We start from the raw sequence: 25548 nt of genomic DNA, 5'->3' as shown, positions 1-25548 counted from the left end.
TCTCTTTAATTGAAAGCAAAAATAAAGTGTTTCACCCTTAAATGGCTTTTGATTGTGGAATTGTATTTCAGTTACAGAAAACTATATACAATCAGCATTGTATGGATTGTATGGACTGAACAGTCTATATTTAGGATATATAAGTATATACAAAGATGTATATAATATCAATTAGGAGAGAGAGAGAGAGAGAGAGAGAGAGAGAGAGAACAGTAATTTGAAGGAGGATATAGAAGGTTGGAAAAAGAACAGAGACATGCTGTGATAATATAAAAAGTAAAAAAAGAAGTTCAAACTAAAATTAATAAACCTTAGCAAATAAACTGTCCCAGTGTCCATTCATTAAACAAATGTAGACCATTCCTAAATTTCTTCTATTTAAAGACTATTCTCACTCATAACTCCTAACACTCTCTATATGAGTCTCTATATGACAAGGGTCATGATGAATGATGGTTTTGTTGAGGCGTAAGACAACTTCTCAAAGACACAGATACATGAATCATCTGTGTGGTTTTAGTATGACGGGTTTCAAAGAATGAGGAAAAGATGAAAGTGACAGTTTAGCACACTTGACTCTGTTTCTGTATGTACCAGAGGCATTCGTTTCATGAAAAGGGAGATGGTCACAGCGTTATCAGCTCCATAAGTCAACAAAATACCAGCAGTGCTCCTTGTTGAGCTACTTTCTGTGTTTTTCCAGCAGTGACACCTGAAGTGCTAACCATGAAGGCTGCTAGGTGGGAGAATGGCACGTACTTTTCATTTTGTTGTCCCTGTCTATCATCAGCGTGCACAAGCCTTACCTACTGTCCCTTTGAAATGCTTCCTGTGCTGCTTGCTTCTGAACTCCACTTTACCTCTTCTCTTAGTACAATGAATAACAGAATTTGTATACTGTGGCCTCTACATGCCATTGTGCCTTCTCTTAAGTGCTTCTACCTATTGCATCCCTTCCCTTTCTTTCTCCGTACATTTCTTATTGTTCTATCACGAGCAGCTGGATTTGGTGCTCAGTTGGGTACTGGCCTTGAAAGGAAGCACAGAATCATGATGGTTTAAACTAACAGAAATGTGAGGTTTATTTTGTTCTGACTTTACTTTCTGCAAGTCTGTAGTACTAAGACCGTATTTAAGAATCTGACAACCATGTACTGATGTTAAGGAAAATGATTGAATACTTGATTACAAAGAGATGAAGATGGTTCTGTGTAAAAGGAGTTTGTAGAATGTCCGGAAGAGTCCTTTAGAGGACTTAGCATTGGAAAGTAAGAAGCCTGACTCTTCTAATTGACAAGAAAAATATTTAGGTATAATTCTGACAGAATTTCATTTGAAAAAGGAGAAAGAAAATTAAGGAGTGTTCTTTAATGTGGTGGCACTAATTAAACAATTATCATATGCAAAATGTGATAGTAAATGTGTTAGGTATTACATAAGGCATGGACTCAGTGGTTCTCAAACTTCCTAATGCTGCAACCCTTTAATACAGTTCTTCATGCTCTGGTGATCCCCAACCATAAAACTATTTTGTCATTACTTCATAACTGCAATCTTGCTACTGTTATGAATTTTAATGTAAATACTTTTGGACATAGATGCTTGCCAGAGGGGTTGCAATGCACAGGTTGTGAACTCCTGGTATTTACTTTTCCTGATTAGATTATTTGGGGGCAAGAATCTCAAGAAGAAACAAGTGAGATGAACCAGCCATGTAGGAGAAAATGGGGGTATGAAAAGCTTCATGCAGAAAAATGTCTGGACTCAAACTCCAACGTATAAATAGCACAGAACACAGTCAAATTATTGTCAGAAATTGGCTGACCGGTTGGGCGGGCGAGTCTTAAATCTAAGAAAGAGTCCTAGCAACTCTGACACTCTTGGTGTAAACCACTTAATTTATAGGTGTTTTTAATTCTTCTCATAACTTTGTAGAAAATACCAGTCTAAGATATTTATTTAGAAGATTAGGAAACACTCACTGATTAGCACCTCCATGGGATTATGACAGCATTTGGGGTCACTCCACTGTGGTCACTTGTAGTATATATCACTACATATCATTTGGCAGTCAGCAGAACCTAAAACTTTAGCTAATGAACAGTGTCATCAGCTTCCAATGTGAGGTTGTTCGGATTGAGATGCACTTCTCATGCCTTCTTTGAAACCCTACATAAAATGTACTCCCTTCTCCTGTCTGTCAAATTCAAGAATTTCATTGCTCATAATAGGCTTGCTGGGCAGACAACTACATTTACATCCTTTGGCATGTGTTCCTGATCACGCTTTTCCTCTTAATTTCAGCTAGTGTAAATGTGCTATATGTTTTTATTAATGCTTTGTTTTTATTCTCTCTCTCTCTCTCTCTCTCTCTCTCTCTCTCTCTCTCTCTCTCTCTCAACACACACACTTTTACACTCTGTTATTTTTGTTCTTCATCTTCATGGGCATTTTATCAGTTTCTTTTTGGAGGGACGACTTGAACAATTATAACAAAGCCATATGAAAGAATATTCATTACTTCTTAGGCATAGGAACTACTTGTTATGTTTCATTACCTACATTGATTACATTGCTTGAATAATGGCTTATTTAAGTGTGAGGGCATGCAGTTCTTCTTCTTTTTTTCCCAACCAGTGGAGCTATAGACTTAAGATTCATAATGGGTGCTCTTGGTTAATGACACAGAAATAAGGTGACATGTAACTAAATTATTCCCATCAGTGATCATGGTCTCCAAACCCAGGAGTTATATAGGTAAATCTCACAGCCTACAAATGAAATAAAAGGTCACATGTATCACCTTACTCATTCTGCAGAATCTACTCCCCTACACACACATTTTGCTTTACATATTGCCCACAGGAGCTTCCTCTGAGGGCAAATGCAAAACATTAGTCTTACATAAGCAGGCCTAGAGTCAGCGAACAAAGCTCACCCAGCTAAAGTGACAGATTTCTTTCTAACTCTGCAGTCAAGAAACCCTCATGATACATCTCACGGGAGTGATTACCTTATAAATGTAGCTGGTTTTAAATGAAGCTGGAAACTCATTCGGTAGTAGAAACAAGAATGCTACCATGGTGTGGGGGGTTATGAAAAATCACACTCTAGACTGGCATACAGTCTGAGATCTCTTTTCTTGTCTCTGTTACTCAATACACCTAATGATGTTGCTAAAAACTTTAGCTACGCTAAGTCCCGGTAACATTATTTGCTGCTTTGTGTTCTCATGGTTGTTTTTTCATGTTCTAGATAATATTCTCATAAATGCCTGATGAAAAGAAGCAGATGTCCATTCATTAAACAGATCTTCAATAGTAATTCTGATAATTTATATAAAAGCAAGACTCAAGATTAGGGTAGATGGAAGTCAAAATACACAAATACAAAATATATAGGAATATAGTAATGTAAATTAGATTCTCTTGTAAAATGTATTCTGGGTGGGAAAAGACAACTGATCAATATTAAACAAAGATGAATTAAAACACTTGACATCTTAAGTTCTGCTTCTGAAAAAATATAACTAAATTGGTCTCAGTATCAAATACCAGGATTTAAAACTTAATTTGCAGGGAAGTCCATATGACCTTAATCTTGGTCATGTTGTCTTCTTTAATGATTGTGTTAGGGATGTGGAGACAGCTCTATTAGGAAGTACTTGCAATACAAGCATAAGGACCTGATTTTAGTTCTTAGGACCCATGTCAATAGGCCAGGAGTGATGGATGTACTTGTGATCCCAGAACTGGAAGATAGAAATGAGCAGACCCATAGAACTCTGTGATCAGCCAGTCTAGCCTACTCAGTGAATACCAGGCCAGTGAGAAATCCTGTCTCTGAAATTAAAGCGGATAATAACTGAGGAATGATAACCAAGATTGGAATGCAGACTCTGTGTGCACTGCTACAAAAAAATACACTCACAAAGTATCAAAAAAAAGGTAATATGCTACCAGAAAACATATATCCCAAACAATTCCTTGCTCTAACAAATTCACTTTTTCTCTAATAAAATCACTTTTATTAAACAGAAACAAAAGCAAAGCAGTGCATTCATTATCAAAAGCTCTACAAAACTGATTCTCTAAAATTTAAGAAAGATGGGCTGGAGAGATGGTTCAGCAGATAAGAGTACTGACTGCTCTTCCAGAGGTCCCAGCAATCACATGATGGCTCACAACTATCTGTAATGGAGATCCAGTGCCCTTTTCTGGTGTGTCTGAAGACAGTGACAGTGTACTCAAATAGATTAATTAATTAATCAATTAAGATATTTTAGATCTTTAGATGAGTTAAAAAGATAGATTACCATGTATCTCATTCTCGTTATCATTACTTATTACCATCCTGAAAAGCTCCTTTTGCCTTCTGTAGCACTATACATTTGGGGTTCCTTTTATCTTTGAAACTACTTTTTATTGTTGTCCTTAGTAAAGCTCTGGTTGTCAGTTTATAAACTTTTACTGTTCTATACAGCTTGGTCTCTGCATCCTTTCTCTCGTTTTTCACATACTCCAAGTTGAATACGGTCATTTTCTTGTCATTCATTTGTAAATTATACTTTTACATCCTACAGCTACTTCTCTTAACCACCTCTCTAAAAGCAAAAGACACACAAATACACATACACACACACCAAACAAATCTCAACAACGGTGCATATCTCTATCTGAACTTCCTGTAAAATTTTGTACTTCCAAACTCCTACACACTAGTCAACCGGTGCTTCTGACTAAACAGTTCAAATATCCTGCATCACACGTTTTATCTTGTTCACAAAAGCTGGCTTACAAATGAAAGAGATATGCCAATAGAAGAAGGATCCTGTGAAGGAAGGGCAGGTCTTCCAGGAGGGAGAAGAGATAAACTGTGCTGCTCAATGGGGCAATGAATGGATGCTTTTGAAGTACACTGTATTCATAAATAAAAATACCTCTACTAGGTTTGCATATTTCTGCAGAGCAAGACAAAATTTGTTTCTTAATTAGAGTTATTTAGTTTAAATTATGAAAACTTTTTGATTTGGTTTTTGTTTTATCTCTAATTTCATGTTTCCTACACAAGCTTCTCCCTTAGATGCAAGAGTCATTCTCATGACCCCGATGTCCAGCAGACAGGTGCTGTCTCACTCTAACCTCCTCGGTGTTTAGGAATCACACTGGGATTCCTCAACTCTTTACATATCATCTTGATCTTTGGTTGCTTGGGATTTCTCTTTACTGTACACTCTACCAAATTCTACTCTGCTTCCTTGGTCCCTAGGCCCTAACATTTTGAATGTGGCTTTAGTTACACTCCTTAAGGTATATCCTTTCTTGTAGAGTTACCTATTCCCATGAACAGTTTTGATATGAATTTTATGCACTAAGGATGGCATTGAAATGCAAAAAGGCTACTTAATTATTGTCTGATAAATTTATGGACAATTAAATTATTTACCCAAAAGTACATATTTTATACTATCTATATCTATACCTATATATCTATATCTATCTCTTTCTCTATTTCTATCTATGGTTTATATACATAAGTAAACCTGTGGATAGTTTATCATCTTTGGTTACTGGAGGATCGCTCACTCACTGCACCAGTCCAAGACCTCCAGATTCACAAATGAAACACACACACACACACACACACACAGTCCACACATACATTCCAGCTCATTTTTATATGTTTTGACTAGATCAATGGTTAGACATTTCTAAACTTCACTGCAGCTTGCACACACTCCCTTTTGTTATTCCTGGCTTAAAGCCTTCTAAATCTTTCCTTTATCTTTGAGGCCCTGCTACTTACTGGAAGGAACCCATGTAGGGCCACTTTTCCTTTCCATCTACATTCAATTTTCTCTGTCTTTTTTTTTTTTTTTTTTTTTTTTTTTTCCCTGCAGTTTTTTTTTAAATGGATATTTTCTTTATTTGCATTTCAAATGTTATCCCCTTCCAACCTATTTCCTGGTTCCCCCCAGAAACTCCCTATATCTTTCCCCTCCCCCTGCTTCAATGAAGGTGTTCCCCCACCCTCCCAACCACCCACTCCTGCCTCCCCACCCACGAATTCTCCTACACTGGAGTATCAAGCCTTCCCAAGACCAAGGGCCTCTCCTTTCATTGATGTCAAACAAGGCCATCCACTGCTACAAATGTAGCTGGAGCCATGGGTCCCTCCATATGTACTTCTTGGTTGGTGGCTTAGTCCCTGGAAGCTCTGGGGTGTTTGGTTGGTTGATACTNTTGTTCTTCCTATGGGGTTGCAAACCCCTTCAGCTCCTTCAGTCATTTCTCTAATTCCTCCATTGGGGACCCCATTGGGGACCCTGTGCTCAGTCCAATGGTTGGCTAAGAGCATACACTTCTGTATTTATCAGGCTCTGGCTAAGCCTCTCAGGAGACGGCCGTATCAGGCTCCTGTCAGCATGCATTTCTTGGTATCCACAAGTCTGGGTTTGGTGACTGTATATGGGATGGATCCCCAGGTGAGGTAGTCTCTGGATGGCCTTTCCTTCAGTATTTGCTCCATAGTTTGTCTCCGAATTTGCTCCCTTGAGTATTTTGTTCCCTTTTCTAAGAAGGACCAAAGCAACCACACTTTGGTCTTCCTTCTTGAGCTTCATGTGGTCTGTGAATTGTATCTTGGGTATTCCAAGCTTTTGGGTTAATATCCACTTATCAGTGAGTGCATGCCATGTGTGTTCTTTTGTGATTGGGTTACCTCACTCAGAATGATATTTTCTAGTTCCATCCATTTGCCTAAGAATTTCATGAATTCATTGTTTTTAATAGAAGAGTAGTCTTCAACTGTGTAAATGTACCACATTTTCTGTATCCGTTTCTCTGTTGAGGAAAATCTGCATTATTTCCAGCTTCTGGCTATTATAAATAAGGGTTCTATGAACATAGTGGAGCATGTGTCCTTGTTATATGTTGGAAAATTTTTGGGAATATGCCCAGGAGTAGTATAGCTGTATCCTCAGATAATTTTCTGAGGAACCACCAGACTGATTTCCAGAGTGGTTGTAACAGCTTGCAACTCCACCAACAATGGAGGAGTGTTCCTCTTTCTCTACATCCTTGCCAGCATCTGCTGTCAGCTGAGTTTTTGATCTTAGCCATTCTTACTGGTATGAGATGGAATCTCAGGGTTGTTTTGATTTACATTTCCCTGATAATTAAGGATGTTGAACATTTTTTCAGGTGCTTCTCAGCCATTTGGTATTCCTCAGTTGAAAATTCTTTGTTTGGCTCTGTTACCCCATTCTTTAATAGGGTTATTTGATTCTCTGAAGTCTAACTTCTTGAGTTCTTTGTATATATTGGATATTAGGCCTCTATCAGATGTAGGATTGGTAAAGACCTTTTCCCAATCTGTTGGTTGCTATTTTTTTCCTATTAACAGTGTCCTTTACTTTACAAAAGCTTTGCAATTTTATGAGGTCCCATTTGTCAGTTCTTGATCTTAGAGCAAAAGCTATTTGTGTTCCTTTCAGGAAATTTTCCCCTGTGCTCATGTGTTTGAGTGAGCACCCCACTTTCTCCTCTATTAATTTCAGTGTATCTGGTTTTATGTGGAGGTCCTTAATTCAGTTGGACTTGAGCTTTGTACAAGGAGATGAGAATGGATCAATTTGCATTCTACTTGTTGACCTCCAGTTGAACCAGCACCATTTGTTGAAAATGCTATCTTTTTTCCACTGGATGGCTCAAAGTCTTGGGGACACTCTTCCTTCCTCTCATTCTGTCACCTGTAAATCAATCTAAAATTCCAACTTCTGTCTCCCTGCCCAGCCATTGGCTGTACTTCAATTCTTTATTACCAGTCAAAGTCAGCTGGGGGTAGGGACCCTCAGTGGCTACAAGCTTAGCTTTTGGAAGCCGAATTAGGACAAAGCATTAGAACTAATCCTTAGCATATAGCTAGCATATTTAAATGGTTATACCAAGTTCAAAAAATAAAACAAATAAATAGAAGATAACATTTTTTGAACATCTTTTCCAAGGGAAACGGACTTCAAATGGGGAAAAAGTAATGCCAAGTAAAGTAAGGCAAACTAAATAAAATAGAAATTTGTGTCATAAATGCTGATATTGGTTTTAATAAAACAATATTTATTTTATACATGAGTACTAATTTCTGTATCTATTCACTGAACTTTTCCTCAAGATCGTACTAAAGAAGGTCGTTAGTGATTAAGAAAGAAATTAACATGAAGAGAATCAACAAATACAATGTTATGAAGAGCAAGAAGTTAGTTATATCGTTTACAGTTTTAATTCATTAATTTTCTAAAAAAAATGCAATTTCATGATTATAGCTTTTATAATCTCAATGTCTTATTCTGATTTTAGGATGAAAATCAGATTTGAAATTGGCCTACAAAGGTTGATATTTATTTTTTTTAAAAAAAATATATGATTTCTTTAGTGAGACTATGTTCATCAAATTCTCTTCAGAAGTTGAAAATGTGTCTATATGTGTATGAGTGAATTGATGAGTATGTTCAAGCAAGAACACTTTAAAGCATATATGTCACTACATGACTGACTGCATACAGAAATTTCAATATGAATAGAAGGAAAAGAAATTGACAAATTAAGATAAAAAGATCTGATATTCTCAATTTTAGTTTGCATATGGTATTTTTGCACCTAATGATACAAGGTTAAAGTAAAATGTAAATATTTCATTTTCCCTAACAGTGGAGTATTTCATGCTCCCTACAATGATCGTTCAGCACACAATTTTTCCTGAAAGACTATGGACACAGTCTCCACTAAGAATTCTGATACCCTTTCTTAAAGTCTACACCAAGGTTTTAAGTATCAGCTGTTTCAACGGTTGGCGCCAACCTTCTTCTGCCGTGCACCACAAGCCAGAATTAATTGCAAATCAATCAAACAAAGTACAACTGATCAGAAAACCAATTAGTAATTTTAGCTGTTCATCCTGTCTTCATTTACTAGGGGTAAAAGTGGGAAATGAAAGTGCCTTTTAGAGCACGTATAAGATTCCAGTCTCTAACTCACTGTCCTCTGTGTCCCCACATGCTTGCAAGAAAGCTCTTACATATACCTTTTGAGAATTTCTGAAGCTTGCACATTACACTCATAGTCATTGGATTATCTATTTTGGTCATATAAAGTAGCTCAGCAGAGAAATTATTTATTTGCTAGATTAAATAATTCTAAAGCCATTTTTTTCTAATGCAAATACGGTATACTTTTAAATCACCATTTGATAAATCAATAAAACATTTTCACATTTTTGTATTGTATTCATCTAGTAAATGAGTGATGTGTGGGGATCTTGACTTAGAGGCAAGTAATCCTTAAATGTATATTCTCATGGGATCGCTTCTAAATTTCATTATATTTCTGATATTTTTTCTCTTACTATCTCCTCATGCATAAATATTATAATAATAAAAGCATATACAAACCCCACATTTATTTATAGGGTTTTTTTTAAGTTACCTATCAGTTCCAAATGAATTATTTTTCATACTGCCTCAGATGTTACGAGTTGGTGATCAGAGTTTCATCTTTTTACTTAACTCAGGATTGTACTCTCATGCTGATTATAATTAGAATTTTTCTTTGTTATTTAACTACAGTGGAGATCATCAATTTTCAGTAACCCACTGGGATAGGTTTATATAAAATTATTCTGCTTGAAAAATAAATTAAATTCAAATTACTACTGCAATTCGTAGATAATAGGTTTTAAGGTAGCTCAAGAGAAGATATTTAGGGAAATAGAAGTCTTCTTATAGCCTCAGGTCATGACAAAAACTAAAGAATACAAATGGCTGTTGCCAAGAAAAATAAGTTTGCACTTCTACTGGTAAAAATAAAAATAATTCTTGTGTGACCATTTGAACTCACCAAGAAATGTATCTACTTTACTGACTCACAACAGAATTCTTCTCTTCTCTCTGGCTCTACTATCAAAATAAATAAATAAATAAATAAATAAATAAATAAATAAAGATAGAGAAAACCTTAAATGTCCATCATTTAATGAGAAATCATCATGTATCCAATAACATAATAAATATTTTAAATTTTAAGTAAAATAAGGATCATCTGAAGATCTGTGAAATGTAAAAACTTCAACAAATAATTGGTGACTCTATTTCCAATATAAAAAATACACATTATTTCTGGTGTTCTTTAGCTATCTTCGTTTATCAGTGTTGTGAATCTGACTGGCCTGCTAGGAAAAGTAAGTAATGACAGGAAGAGGAAGGGATATGAAGAGGCAGTGAGTTTCTTCCTTAGCCATATTGAAGTGTTAAACTCTAAACAAACAAACAAACAAACAAATAAACAAACTGGAATATGTTCAGAAAACTTGGCTCCTTTTGCTTATGAGTGCTCTGGAAATGTAATTTCCCATTTGTGCCTACCTAGACATTTTTTTTTCCTCTTATCTTCTAAATTTCACTCCTTACATTTAGTTTCCTCTATTTACTGATACTTGATTGTTTGTTAATGGGTGAAACAATTGTATTGGGGAATAAGGAGAAAATAGCCTCAGGATTTAAATCATCTACAGCCTATATATTTCTATGCCTTAAAGGTTAGGTATAATTCCTGGCTTTTGGGACACAGGAACATGTTTATATTTATGAGCCCTTGTTTCTAGCTTATATTTTGGTGCACCCTCTGGGCTCTCCTTATCTGATTGTTAGGAAGCACCACCTAAATGTCTATCTGCATTGCTCACTTATTTATCATAACTACTACTGTCAGCTCTACTGGTGCTTATGACCTGGAAGCCCAAAGGCAAAACTTTGGAAGAATATGAATTCCTTTGCATGAGTATCATAAGTCAAGAAATTTAGCATGAAAACTGAATTATTTCATTATCAACTAACTCTTTAGCTGCCAAAATATTACTACATTATCTATCAATAGTAAACATACAGCTTTTAAACTCATGGTTAATGTTATTCATTAAGGTGGTATCTTAGTCGGGGTTTCTATTCCTGGCCAAACATCATGACCAAGAAGCAAGTTGGGGAGGAAAGGGTTTATTTGGCTTGCATTTCCATACTGCTTTTGATCACCAAAGGATGCAGGACTGGAACTCAAGCAGGTCAGAAAGCAGAAGCTGATGCAGAGGCCATGGAGGGATGTTCTTCACTGACTTGCTTCCCCTGGCTTGCTCAGCCTGCTGTCTTATAGAACCAAGACACCAGCCCAGGGATGGCACCACCCACAAGGGTACCTCTCCCCTTGATCACTAATTGAGAACATGCCTTACAGCTGGATCTCCTGGAGGCATTTTCTCATCTGAGGCTCCTTTCTCTCTGATAACTTCAGCCTATGTCAAGTTGACACAAAACTAACCAGTACAGGTGGTAAAAAGTCAGGGCTCCTCAAAATTTCAAGGTTAACAATTTTTCCTTAATTATTCAAAGTTTATGTACCAAATGTTTAAAGTCTTTAAAAGGCATTGCTTATACCCAGTTATCTCCTTTCCAAACACTTTTGCTTTTAGTTTTATATTTCATACTATCATCAAGTCTGTGAAAAATATTTCTACATGTGCGGGGGGGGAGGATATTTACAGTGCATCCAAAGCAGGAATCATCATCTAATTTTTTATATATATATATATATATATATATATATATATATATATTCAATTTACAGATTTGCAAAGTTTGAGTCACTGAGTCTAGAAAACATCTTCAAATTCCAGCAACACAGTTATCTCTGGATACCCAAAGACAAACAAAACACAACAAAGAAGAAAAGGTTTTGAGCTCCAAGTTTTGAAAGCAAGTCCAGGTTAAAAAAAAAAAAAGAAGAAGAACCAAATGTATATAATTGTCATAACAGTGTAGATTGTTTTAGACCTAATGCTTTAGCCTGTTTTCTTCTTTTAAGCATGGCATATAACCATTGCATGCAGTTTCTATGAATATTCAGACTTTAAAGCCCCTTTATTGGCTAATGCCAATAAAAAGTAAACCAAGATGGTGGCCTTCTGCTGACAGAAGGGCTTCTTTGATTAAGAGTGAGAACTGGTTGTCTGTAGGTATAAGAATGAGTGTTTGAAGGCAGTTAGGGATTATCCTGGTCTAGTAGGGTGGCACTAGCGTTGGAATAAGATCCATGACCTTCCTAACCCTGGGTAGTTGGCTAGATTAGTACCAGGTATGATTTCCCTTCTCTTTGGGTAGGTCTTAGGTCTGATTAGACAGTTGTTGATTACATCCAATATTTGATGACCATTATTGCACTTTTAGTGATATCTTTCCACGCTAATTATTGCCGTTCATACGCATCACATCTAAGTATGACCCTTTGCTGCTTTGCTCTCTTGACAGCTTGAGTAGCACTTTCGGCCACTGTGAAAGCAAGATCTCAGAAGGAGGTCTTCAGGTTAGAGCTAGCTCCAGTCTTCCATTCCTGTGTTGGAAAGGCATGGAGTCTTCAGCAATAAAGTCTGACTTTCAACTTCTGGGAGACAACCAAGTAGCAGTCCCAGATAACTCCTAAAAACCACAATGCAGAGATCAACTGACTGTGGGGTATCTAGCCCCAGTTGACACATTTATAACTCTTGCAGCTAAGGAGTTGGGGAAAATTATGGAAATGGACATAATGATTCTGAGAATACTGTGAGAGTATCTCCTAGATGTGACTGAAATTCTACAATCTGACTACCTAATCATAGCAAGAATATTTCCAAGAGCAATTGACATCCCAGCATAAACGGGATGATCTAGTGGGATTTCCCCCTATACAAACAACTATACGTATGCACACATATTTGTTTGTGTGTAACGATAATGATAAAATAAAAAAGACCATTTATTTGAGGAGAAGTCAGGGGATGTGGAAGGGGCTGTAAGGAAGAAATATGGTGTGGGGCAGGGCTGTAGGTAAGAGTGAAGAGAAGGAAATGAAACAACCATATGTTAATTATTCTTTGAATCTGTTGAATTTACAACTTTTCTTAACTTGATTTTAGAAGATGATGTTTTCAAATAGAAAACAAGATGAAAGCCTTTGACTAAATCCCAAGGATGAGATAGGATGGGGAAGAGGCAGAAAAGACTGGCAGGTTTTCCCTATACAGAAATTTCAAAGCATGATTAATTCTAATTCTGATAGAAATCCACAACTTTCCCTCATCCTAACTTTCCTAAGTAAAGGAAGAACTCAGAATACTCACATTGTTATTGTTAAGATCAAAACTGTAAGCATTGTCTTCCCTCACCTTGTTGGCTTGTCTTGCTAGACTGAATTCTTATCACAGGTGAGCCTGAATTGGAAACAATTTTGTCAAGGTGAAGTGGCCCATTTGGGTGTAATATATGAGGTGAGGGGGGAAAGGGGACACAATTTTTACATATGCAAAATTCAAGAGAAAGGAATTAACATACAGCATCTGAGTGTATGCATAATTCTCTAAAAAAAGTCTCTCTCATACTACAGACAGAACTGTCATACTTCAACATAATAAAGTTGATTTTCAGCAAGCCCATAGCCCACATTAATGCATATGGAGAGAAACTTAAAGCATTTCCTTTAAAATCAGGAACAAGACAAGGTTGTCCACTCTGTACAACTATTCATCATAGTACTCAAAGACTTAGCTACAGCAGTAAAGCTTATGAAGGAGATCGAGGTAATACAAACCGGAAGGGGGGATCAAAGTATATTCATTTGCAGATGGTTGTGTGTGTATATGTGTGTGTGTGTGTGTATGTGTGTGTGTGTGTGTGTGTGTGTGTGGGTGGGTGTGTGTGTGTGTGGGTGTGTGTGTGTGTGCAAAAGTTTCTAGCAAGAAATTCTTAGAGCTGATAAACACTTTCAGCAGAGTCCCAGGATGCCAAAATCAAAACAGAAAAATCAGTAACCTTCCTGTGTACAGATGGGAAATGGACTGAACAAAATCAAGGCAAGAGTACCACTCCTAATAGCCTCAAACAGTATCTCAGGGTATTTCTAACCAAGTGAGTGAAATACTTACACAGTAAAAATTTTAGACATTGAATAAAGAAACTGAAGAAAATATCAGAAGATGGAAATCTTTCTCATACTCATGGATTGACAGGATTAATATAGTAAAAATGACCATCCTACCACAATCAAGCTACAAATTTAATACAATCCCAATCAAAATTTCACAAAACAGAAGGACAATTTTCAGCTTCTTATGTAAAGTCAAAAACCAATGAGAGCTTAAACAATCCTGAATAGTAACAGAACTATTGCTGATATAACCAGCCATGATTTCTGTTGTACTACAGAGCTACAGTAGTAAAATAAAACGCCACAAAAACAAAAACAAACACATTGACCAAAGACCCAGGCATACACAGCTATGGACGCCTAACTTTTGATAAAGAAACCAGAAATATCATTGGAAAAAACACAGCATTTTCAACAAATTCATCTATCTAACTGGATAGCTGTATGTAGAAGAATGCAAATACATCTACACTCATCTCCCTGCCAAAATTTCAACTCCCAATGAATCAAAGATTTCAATATAAGGTCAGAAACACTGAGTCTGAGAGAAGAGAAAGCAAGGAATAGTATTGAACTCACTGGCACAGGAAATGACTTTCTGAACAGAACACAGGAATTAAGAATAACAATGAATAAATATGACCTTGTGTAACTGATAAATTTCTGCATGGCAAAGAGTACAACCAATTAGAATAAATGAGGCAGCCTATCTAATGGAATAGATTTTACCAACTATACATCTAATAGTGTGCTAATATCTAAAATATATAAATAAGTAAAAAACTAAACATCAGAAAAACAATGTCTCAATTTAAAATGGAGTACAGATCTAAACAGAGAATTCTCAAAAGAGGAAAGTCAAATGGCCAAAAACACTTTAAAAAGAATGTTCAGAATCCTTAATCATGACAGAAATTCAAATTAAAGCTACTTTGAGATTTCAACACACACAAATCAGAATGGCTAAGATTTAAAAAAAACACTGGCACCTCAGGTTGGCAAAATATATGGAATATATATATGGAATAAAGGAAACCCTCATTCAGTGCTGCTGGAAACACAAACTTGTACAGTCACTATATAAATTAGTGTGGCCATTTCTTTTCTTTTTAAAATTTTTTTATTAGTTACTTTCTTGATATATATATATATCAAATGCTACCCTCCCCCACCCTGCTCCCCAACCCACCCACTCCTGCTTCCTGGCCCTGCCATTCTCCTGTACTGGGGCATATAGTCTTCCAAAGACCAAGGGCCTCTCCTCCCACTGATGGCCGACTAGGCCATCCTCTGCTACACATGCAACTAGAGACACAAGCTCTGGGGGTTACTGGTCATTTCTCTGGAAGCCCCGAATAGATATTACTCCAAGATCCAGCTAAGATACTCTGTGGCATACATCCAAAGGATTCTCCATCTACTACAGACACAAGATCAACCATTTGACTGATGCTCGAATCATCATAGCTAGGAATTAGAAAAAAGACTGGATGTCTGTGGTATATTATTTAGCTCTTAAAACAAATGAAATCATGAAATTTGCAAGTAAATTAATGAAATTACAAAAAAAAATCATCCTGAGAGAGGTAACCTATAACTAAAACAACTAATTTGATTTGTATTTATTTATATGTTGTCTTAGTCAGGGATTGCATCCCTGCACAAAATAGCATGACCAAGAAGTAAGTTGAGGAGGAAAGGGTTTATTTGGCTTACACCTACCTCCACATTGCTGTTTATTACCAAAGGAAATCAGGACTGGAACTCACACAGGGCTGAAATTTGGAGGATGGAATTTTGTGGTTTTATAGAATTTCTGAGTATATCTCTGTGTCTATATGTATTTCTTGAGCTTTTACTTTGACCCTTTTTCTTCTGTTTGTTGGATTGTTTGTTTTATACTATTCTAGTTTATCTGGAGGAGTTGAGATGGGTAACTGTAGTCAGAATATAGAATAGGAAAAAATGTTTTCAATAAAAATAATATTCATGAACAAAACTACAAAAGAGAAAGGGGGGATTTCTCATCTCTCCATAGGCACTAGAAATCAAAGCAGCAAAGTGAAAATTCTTGAGGGATCCAAAGTGAGTTGAAAGGTAAATTTATGATACAAGATACAAGTCCACATTACAAATTCTAAAATGCTCTACATTTTAGTCAACATATTTGAATACAAATATTACTAACATATGAATATGATTTATTTATTCTTTCTACTTGAGGGACTGTTTAATAAATACAGTTGCCTATTGTAGATAATATCAATGGTATTCTCATACTTGGCTTGAAGAACTGAAATAAATATTTATCTAAACCACTGCTCTAGTTTGCTTTATGTTCCTCTGATAAGTTCCATGATCAGCAGCAGCTGGAGGAGTAATGATGTCACCACCTGCCCAGGAATGGCACTCACTCCACTGATCAACAACCAACATAGTTCACCACAGATATAGCTACAGGCCATTCAGCTCTATAGCCCTCATTTGAGACTCCTATTCAAATGTGCCTCTTGGTTGTGTCAAACTCATGAGAAAAGCTAAGCAACAAAACTGTTTGTCCTGTATTGTCAGTAAGCAAGTCGCACTAAAGGATGGTGAGGAGGTAGGGAGAGCACACTAGCTTCCTTGCATGTGTTTATTTTCCTAAGAGCATCACTTCACTAGATCCATTTAACCCCTAGGTTCTGTTCAAAACTCCGCAATGAGCTTCCCAACTCTGGGTAAGTTATGATATTTTAATAGACCATTCTTTCCATTCTTTCCTCTGGGCTCCTCATGGTCATCTGTCTCCTCTGCGTTCCTATCATTAACACCAGTGTGGCCAGTCTCATACGCACTTCCTCTGTTAATGGCCAAGTGATACTTCTCTTTCTCTTGCACTCAACAAGGCATCTAATGAATAGATATTGCAGATGTCTGAAGTTTATAAAGGATGTTTTTGATAAATGTACAAATTGTGAACTATCCCCCTGATGAAACTAATGCTAATTCTCATCACTCCCCAGAGTTACCATTCTCAATATTGTTGCCATGGTCCTAATTTACACAATCTACCCCTTGGCAAATTACAAGTTTACAATGAAGTATTGCAAATGATTGTCACTGTGTTAGCCTATCTGCAGTATTCTAATACTTGAGATCAGTTTACTCAAGACTGGAAATTGTGAAGAAGTTCATGAAAATATTCTTCACAGTGAAAGAATGATTGTAATAATCAAATAGACATTCATTGAGATGTATAGACTTTGGGTCTGCTTGACTTTGCTGTGTGATCTTGATTTTATTTGCAAGATTTTAGTAATAAAGTTTATTTTAAAATAAAAAAGAAGTGTATTTTTTTTTCCTCACAGCTCTGGACACTGAGAAGTACAGCAGCAAATTTCCACCTGGTATTGTTGTCTGATGAAAGCTGGGATTTTTTGTTCTTTTATTTTATTATGAAACTATGTTGTTTAAGGGTGGCTTCCAAGACTCCAGGTCTTGAGATAGCCCACTGCTGAAATCTCCTCGTGATAAAAATTTGAGCACTTTCTTGTGCTCCCTTCTGTTACCAAGTCCCTGTTTCTTCTCAGCCTCTACACTTGGTCCATTCATTTAATAGCTGTTAGCATTTTATGGAACATCTGCCTCCCTTAGTGTTAAGAACAGAGATTAGTTGAGGTGCTAGTGGGTTTTTCAGTAAGTAGTCTAGAAGATGGGATTTTCAGAGGGATGCATGCACATGAAGCTATGCCTACAACCCCTAAGAATAGTGTAAATCCTCAGTAGTGATGATGAAGATAGGAACTGTGGTGTTCAACCAGACTGTTATTAAAGATGGCAAACATATACGAAAGGAAACTTTTAATTTACTATTATTTCTAAATAGCTAGTAGAATTATTTCCTTCTTTCTGTGATATATATATATATAATATTTGGAATTATTTATCTTATGCCTCGAATAAAAGCTTGGCTTGAAAGACTCATGACAACTATTGGAAACAGTATGTTGTAGAGGTATACTCTCCAAATTTCTTTCGTTATACACTGTCATGTTCATTTAATATGTAAAGACATACATTCATTGTAATATATAAAGACATACAATCCATCAGCTCATACAGTAATATTAAAATTTATTTATATGAGATAAGGCAGATAATTTTACACACACACACACACACACACACACACACACACACACACAGATTCCAATGTATTCCTTCTGGATCCCAACACATTACCTTCTAAGTTTTATCAAAGAACCTAATCTTGGAGATCAACACCCACTGAAGAATCCACCCCCAAAACAGACAGTGAAGGAAACCAACAATTCAAACATGGGAAGCTGTCCATCATTGGTCCTAGACACCCAAAGCTGTCCAGCATCTGTCCCAATTCTCTTGGGAGAACACACTCCTGTCTGCTCTTCTCCATGACGATTATTGCACTACTATATTGGGTTGTATGTAGGTAACTTTGAGCAGTGTTTTCTCTAGCTTATTCTCCTAACTGACTCTTGGTTTAGTGTTCTCTTACGATCAGAAAAGTTGTTGAAAGCCCCTTCCCCACCACATTTCTACTTTATCTCTCATTCCCACTGTGTCCCTCTCTCCTATCTAACCTGCACATATTAAAATACTTCCAAACTATTTTTAGTCATCCTTATATATGTATAGCATAAATACCATACCAGTAACTCTATGTTCCCCCAAAAGATGGCTTTTCAACAAATTAAAATATTCTATTTAGCTCTAAATATGGAAACGAAAAATATATTACCCACTGCGAAATGAATTACTCATCCATTGTGTGTCAGAGTTTAAACTAACAACTTTATAACCTTAAAATACAGCTCAATCTTAAAAGTATTAATTTTGAAATGATGCATTTGTGCTAATGATTTACTGGGAGGAAAAAACCCTTTAATCTAACCCTTTCTCTTATGAACTTGAAAGTTGAACTCCATAGAAATGACTGATGGCAACAGCAGGCTTGTCCCCGGCTGATCAAAATTAACAGTTTCTTTCAATTGTTCTAATTAGGACCAAGGGGAGTTCTGGAATGTACCAACAGCATCTCAAATTGCTCTCTAGTCGAAAACTGGTTCCTGGGAAAGAATAGCCACTTTTACATTTTCTTACACATAGTTGAGTCAAGGTGCTGTTACTATTGTTTACTAAGAGCCACTCTTGGAATATGTCTCATGAGAGAGGTTTTTTGTTTTGGTTTGTTTTGGTTTAGGTGTATTTGTTGTTGTTGCTGTTGTTGCTTTTTGTGGGTTTTGGTGTTTGCTTTTTGCTTTTGGTTGTTGTTGGTTTTCATTTTGCTTTTCTTCTGTGTGTGTGTGTGTGTGTGTGTGTGTGTGTGTGTGTGTGTGTGTGTGTAGAAAGCAAAAAACAGTTACAGGTGAGAAACACAATAAACTCATCTAAAAATATATGAGAAACCAGCTACTACCTGTGTTCTGTGAAAGTGTCATGCACACCACCACAGGTCTAGGCTCACTTAATACTGCTTTTTATTTTGCCAGACAGTTTTTTCACACTCATGCTGACATGTAAGTACAAAAATCAGCTCACAATCACAGAAATAATCTAAACATTAAGTTTATTGAAAAACTAAGGGATATACAAGCAATGGCTTCCAAGGGTTTTTACTGGGAGCTGAATGTCTTAAGAAACCTTGCTTTATGTGTCAGAGACACTTTGATACTATTAAGCTTTAGTCCCTCAAAATTTATCATCTAACATTTAATAATGTTTGTCTTTTTCTTAATAGCAATTTATCTTAAAAATAATTCATTGTAAGGACATATGATATGCCCAACTTGAATTTATATAATGTTAGTTATTTAAATTTCACAGTTAACCTTTAAAATTCCATGAGTGGTGAAGTATACATGCCAGACAATGTCAATATTTTCATCACTGAAGCAAAAAAAGTAACCTTAAAAATCTCCTCAGGTATATACTTCAATAGCATACATAGAAAATGTTTCTGAGCCAAAAGATCAAACTATTTGCATAAAGTGTATTATGATAAAGATCCCATTTTCCTGTAAGTCGGCCAGGTTATGGGCAATCAGAGTGTCCCTGTCTTATCATCTTTCCAAGCTATTTCTCTGCATATGGCAATTCTCAGTTCAAAGGCTTGAGGGAGGGCACACTCTTTAACCTCCTACCCAAGCCCTAAATAAGGAATTGACTCTTTCAACTCAGTGCTATGTTAAGATGAGAGCAATCTCTTGTTGTAATTAGCATTCTTTCCTAAGGGAAGGAGGGTAGCTAGGTGGCTAAATGGCCTAGCCGTCCCTAGGGAGACATTCCCTCCCTAGGGCTGGACACAAACTATTTAAAACCTGTGTGAATGAGTTGGATTAACATGGAATCAACTTCCTTGGGAAACGGAGCCACAGTAATTCCAAGGAGACAAAATACTTCAAGACAATCACACCAGTGGTGACAATCTCCAGACTTACTGGTCCTGTCAGTTTTAATTTACCTGATGACATGAACATTGAGCAGTTCTACAACATCTGTTTTATGAGTGTAAATTTTCTTTTTACTTCCTAAAAACTTAAGATAGTTTACACACACACACACACACACACACACAGACACACACACACACTCACACACTAAACCCTACCCCACACAAAAAAGTGGAGAGGAGAATAATAGGAAACACTTGGGAAACACTGTTCATGTGGGTACACATGTAAGAAAATTATCACCTTTAAAAAGAGCGTATTTGTTACCATATTTGGGGATATATTCAAAATTTTCTATCTATTCAAATGGCAATTACCACCATGCATCTTTTAGAAGGCCTAATAATAAATATAATTATCATTTTAAAAATAAATTTATAAATTTTATTATTTGTTTACCCAAATTGTACCAGATTGGTGTATTTCCTCTTTAATGTATTTAATTGAAAAATTAAATATACAAATATAAATAGAATCTTGGGAGGCAGTTTCTTTATATGCAAAATTACTATTCTAGTGGCAAACCTTGAATCAAAATATCCTATTAATATATAAACAGATATTATTATTATTTAGACAGTAAAATTTGAAATGGTAGCTATCATTCTTATCCGTATTTTTACTAAATAGTATACACATCAATGATCATCCGTATTTATAGTGAGGGGACATGGACCACCTAGCCTTTATCCCCAAAATTGTAGTTATTGTTAACTAATCAGACATAAAATGCAGAATCTACTAATTAAATACGGTGAGCTAGTTTTGGAAATGGCCAGCTTTTAGGGTGAAACTATATCAAGATGCTGAATAAAAATAAAGACATAATTGTTCCCAGGTAAGATCAAGGAGGATTTTATTGTAGACATGAGGGACAGTACAGCCAGAGGCACATGAAAGGGCCCAGTCTGAACCAGGCCATGAGAGAAGGAGGGGATAGAGAGGAAAAGAGGTGGGCAAGAAGATCATATGCCCCATTACAGGGGAATGCCAGGGCTAGGAAGCGGGGCTGGGGAGCAGGGCGGCGGGGGGGGAGGGGGGGAGATATAGGGGGCTTTGGGGATAGCATTTGAAATGTAAATGAAGAAACTATCTAATTAAAAAAATAAACTATTATAAAATTAAAAAAAGAAAAGGAAAAGAAAAGAAAAGAAAAGAAAAGAAAAGAAAAGAAAAGAAAAGAAAAGAAAAGAAAAGAGCAATACAAGAAACCGCACGGCCGAAATGCATACTTATAAAGGAAAGAGACTCTGGAGGAGAAGGAAAAACCCCTGGGCAGGAGAGGTTTAGGGTATGGATGGGGTATGACAGTCAGGATGACTCTTAACAGGTACTTGCTGAGAGAGGTACTTGCTGATTGAGTGGGCAGTGCTCACTTTGTGTGCCTATTAAGTCCCCCCAGTTAGCCATTTGCTCCAGGGTTTCTTGGGGCCTGACACACACATAACCATGTGCATCAGCGGTAAATGTTACCCCAGAATTGCAGATATCAGAATCCCAGCCAGAAGCAGTCCTTTGGTCTTTCACTGATGGAGCTAAACTGGCCAGCCAGCAATCCCCGGAGAATATCCGGACTGTGTCTGAATCCCCAGCTCTAGGATTCCAGGCACACGCCAACACCTAGTTTTATGTAAGTTCTGGGCACCCAAATTCAAATCTCCACACTTACACAGCAGGCACTTTACTGAGGGAGTCCTCCTCTGGTCCCAGGGAGCAGTGTTTCTTCGTTTTCAACAGACTTGAAGTTGGCAGAGTGTTGCTGTGGTGATCAGCCTGCAAGACGATGGATGTTTTAAGAATCTGAAAGCTAAATTATTTCCCGAATTGTGTTACAGTGATTTGTAACAAGAAGGAAACACTAAATGGAGGGTAGAAACATTGTATTTGTCACTGGTAAAGCTTGATTAGGGAAAAAAAAAATCATCTGCTAAGGGAAGTCTTCGAGGTACTTCCTTTCAAATAAGACCAAGGTCCCTGAAAGCTCCACTTCCATTCCAACCCTCTAATGGGCTGATGTACTTATAAAATTCTTAGCTGAAGCCGGCCTTCCTTAGCCTCCAGTTCATAAATGTGAATGGAAAACAAAAGTAGCTAATGTGGTGTCCTATGTGAAAAAGCCCATTTTTCCTGCGTTCGATTCGTGCCTCTTTCAAAATGCGATACTGGCAATTAAGAGGATAGACTGCCTCATCCTTTTATAAAGCTCTTTACAATGTAAAGGGATGTTCGGTTGGAAATTCAAATGATTTGAAAATAGTTCGAGATGTGAAACATTCTGTTCTTTGAAAATGAGATCCTTGAGTTAGAGAAACAACCACAATAACAACAACTTAGGAACTTAATATAGAGGGAGAACAGCCTGCCTTCCTTGGCAAATTAAAAAAAAATATATATAGTGACCATGGTGTTCCACAATCACGTTACTGTGTGTAACAGTGAGAGAACAGAAAAGCTTACTGACAATGAGGATAGGGACTAGGTTCAGACACAAAGATGCCTGCTCTTCAACATGTCTACACCTGAAAGAATGGAAGTCACTTGGTAAAAATGATACTTCAACACACATTTTCAATGAGATTCTAGGTATGTTTACAAATACATTATGACAAATACATTTAATGAGAGAGATTTATTGACTATTTGTCCATAGAGTCAAATATATAAACTTAAACTTATACTCAATTATTTTCAGTTACAAAATGTGTAAAATGTGTTTGTGTGTGTGTGTGTGTGTGTGTGTGTGTGTGTGTTTAATTTTTTTCTCAAGTTATAGTGGCAGACAGTAATAAGATTGAATTTTGAGGGAAAATAATTATAGCTTCAATAAGAAAAATTAAATTTAAGTGTGAAATAGTCTAAAATAAGACACATGGATATTGTATTATTTTCATCCTTCAGAACTACAGGTTGTTATGATTTTCTTAAGAAACTTGTCACCTAAAGAATTAAAATAAATTCTCCCATCTCCATCCCTACTTTCTTACAGACCTATTCTTTATGCTGCCATGGTTCCATTCTAATTGATGGGACGTGCCAATGTTATGGGTATCATGGGTGTATATACAAGTTCACTTCCTTAGATTTGGCTCAGGAGAATGACTGCTGCAAACAAAATGTAGGGAAAGGAAGAGAGCTAGCAGAGTTCACTGCTCTCATCCACACAGCCAGAACTATTCCAGCCACAACCACGTACCCTCCGTGACTTCATCTGCAGTGACCTGGCTGACTTACTGCTAGCCTTCGCTAACTTGCTGAGCTCTTCAGCCAGTGTCCCTAAGGTGGGAGCCTTGGGATGAGAGCGGCGGCATCCCGTTGTCTTCGCCATTTTGCTTTACTTTGTGAGTGTTGGCTTCTTGGCTCTGTCATAAATGTGATCCATTTATTTATTAAATGCCAACTGCTAAAAATACACAAAATGATGTCTTTTTATGATTAAATTATAGCATATTTATGCTACTAGTGCCATGTTATGCCAGAACACTTTCGGAGTTCTGCACCAAGTCAACGAACCTTTAATTACACTACAGACATTACTATAAGATCTCAGTTTCTACATGAAGAAACTGAGATACAAATAATTTTGTTAGGTTGTAATATGCATACCCATGCTGGGAGTAAATAGATAGTTTTTATCCTTTCAGTAATACATTTTATTAACTCTTTGTAAGCCTCATAAAATGTGTTTTCACATACTCAATCTTCTCAGACCCCTTGCACATGCCGACTTCTCCCTCACCTCCACACCCACCCATCTCACATGGGAGTTTGTATTTCCCAATTACTCTTGCTATTCAGGCCTGCCCTTGAGCATGGCTAATCTACCAAGGGTCATAACATTTCACAAACCTGATCTCTCCCGGTAACTATCGAATACCTATAGCTCCTAAGCTAATTTCATGCCCACCTTCTACAAATGCTGGGGTTTTGCCTGACTTCAGCATGATCAGGTCTTGTATATACCATCACAATCAGATATACACATAAGCAACTGCCTTGTATGTGGAAAATACTTTTCTTAAAGCAATCTCTCTGCCCCTTCTGGTAAGATCCCTAAACCTTAGAGGAATGGCTGTGGTATGAACATCCCATTTAGAGGCAAACACTCCATAGTTTCCTATTCTCTGCGTTTTATCACTTTCTGGTATTTATTCTAAGTGTCTTTATTCTATTGCAAGAAGGTTCACTGATGAGTATTGAGAAAGGAACAGTTCTATGGGTATGGAAACAAGGTATTAGGAGGTGTTTTTACAACATCCCCATCTGAACATGTTGCTCTATCAGAATTTATTTCACCTATAAATACAGGAACACATTCCCAAGTGTTTGACATTTCTAAGTGTCCAAGATTCCATGCCATACAGAAATCACAGAAGAGTTTCTGACAAAGAGAAAGCAATGAAAGATGGACATCAGTTAAGCTGCAGATATTCTTGTGATAAAAATATCTGAGCTTCACGTATTAGCTGCATGAAGGAAATTATTTTTTAGAACTATAGATTCATTTGTAAGATTCCAATAGGCAGCAAAATCAAAAGGTTATAACTACATCTGAAATTATGGTGGTACAGTTAGTGTAAGCCTCATAGGTTATTCTATCCCAGAACTTCTGGGAATGATAATTTCCTAAATAATAGAGGTTGATTTCATTTTGAACTGGAGGTTGAGAAGTCCAAGAACATGGATTGTTATCTTCATGATGCATCTTAACTAAAAGAGACCATTATCTGGCAACTGTACCAGAGGGCATTGGAAAGAGTTGCTATGTACAAAGGCACACTTAATACAATGATTTTTGATCCATTCATGAAGGCTCCATATAGATGAAAGGAATATCTTGCTGGGTGCTACCTTCTAATACTACCACATTGCTGATAAATATTCTAACATCAAATATGAAAATGGCTCAGAGGGTAAAGAAACCTGAGTTCCATTTCCAGAACCCATAAAGTGGAAGAATAGAAGACTTCAGAGTTTTGTCCTTTCACTTCCATCCAAACACTGTGCTTACATACCCGAGGAAACACCAGTAACACCAGAGAGAGAGAGAGAGAGAGAGAGAGAGAGAGAGAGAGAGA

This window comes from Mus pahari, chromosome 11 (genome assembly GCF_900095145.1).
Source record: "Mus pahari chromosome 11, PAHARI_EIJ_v1.1, whole genome shotgun sequence".
NCBI lineage: Eukaryota > Metazoa > Chordata > Mammalia > Rodentia > Muridae > Mus > Mus pahari.
The sequence above is the reverse complement of the archived record's forward strand: the minus strand, read 5'-3'. Positions refer to the sequence as shown.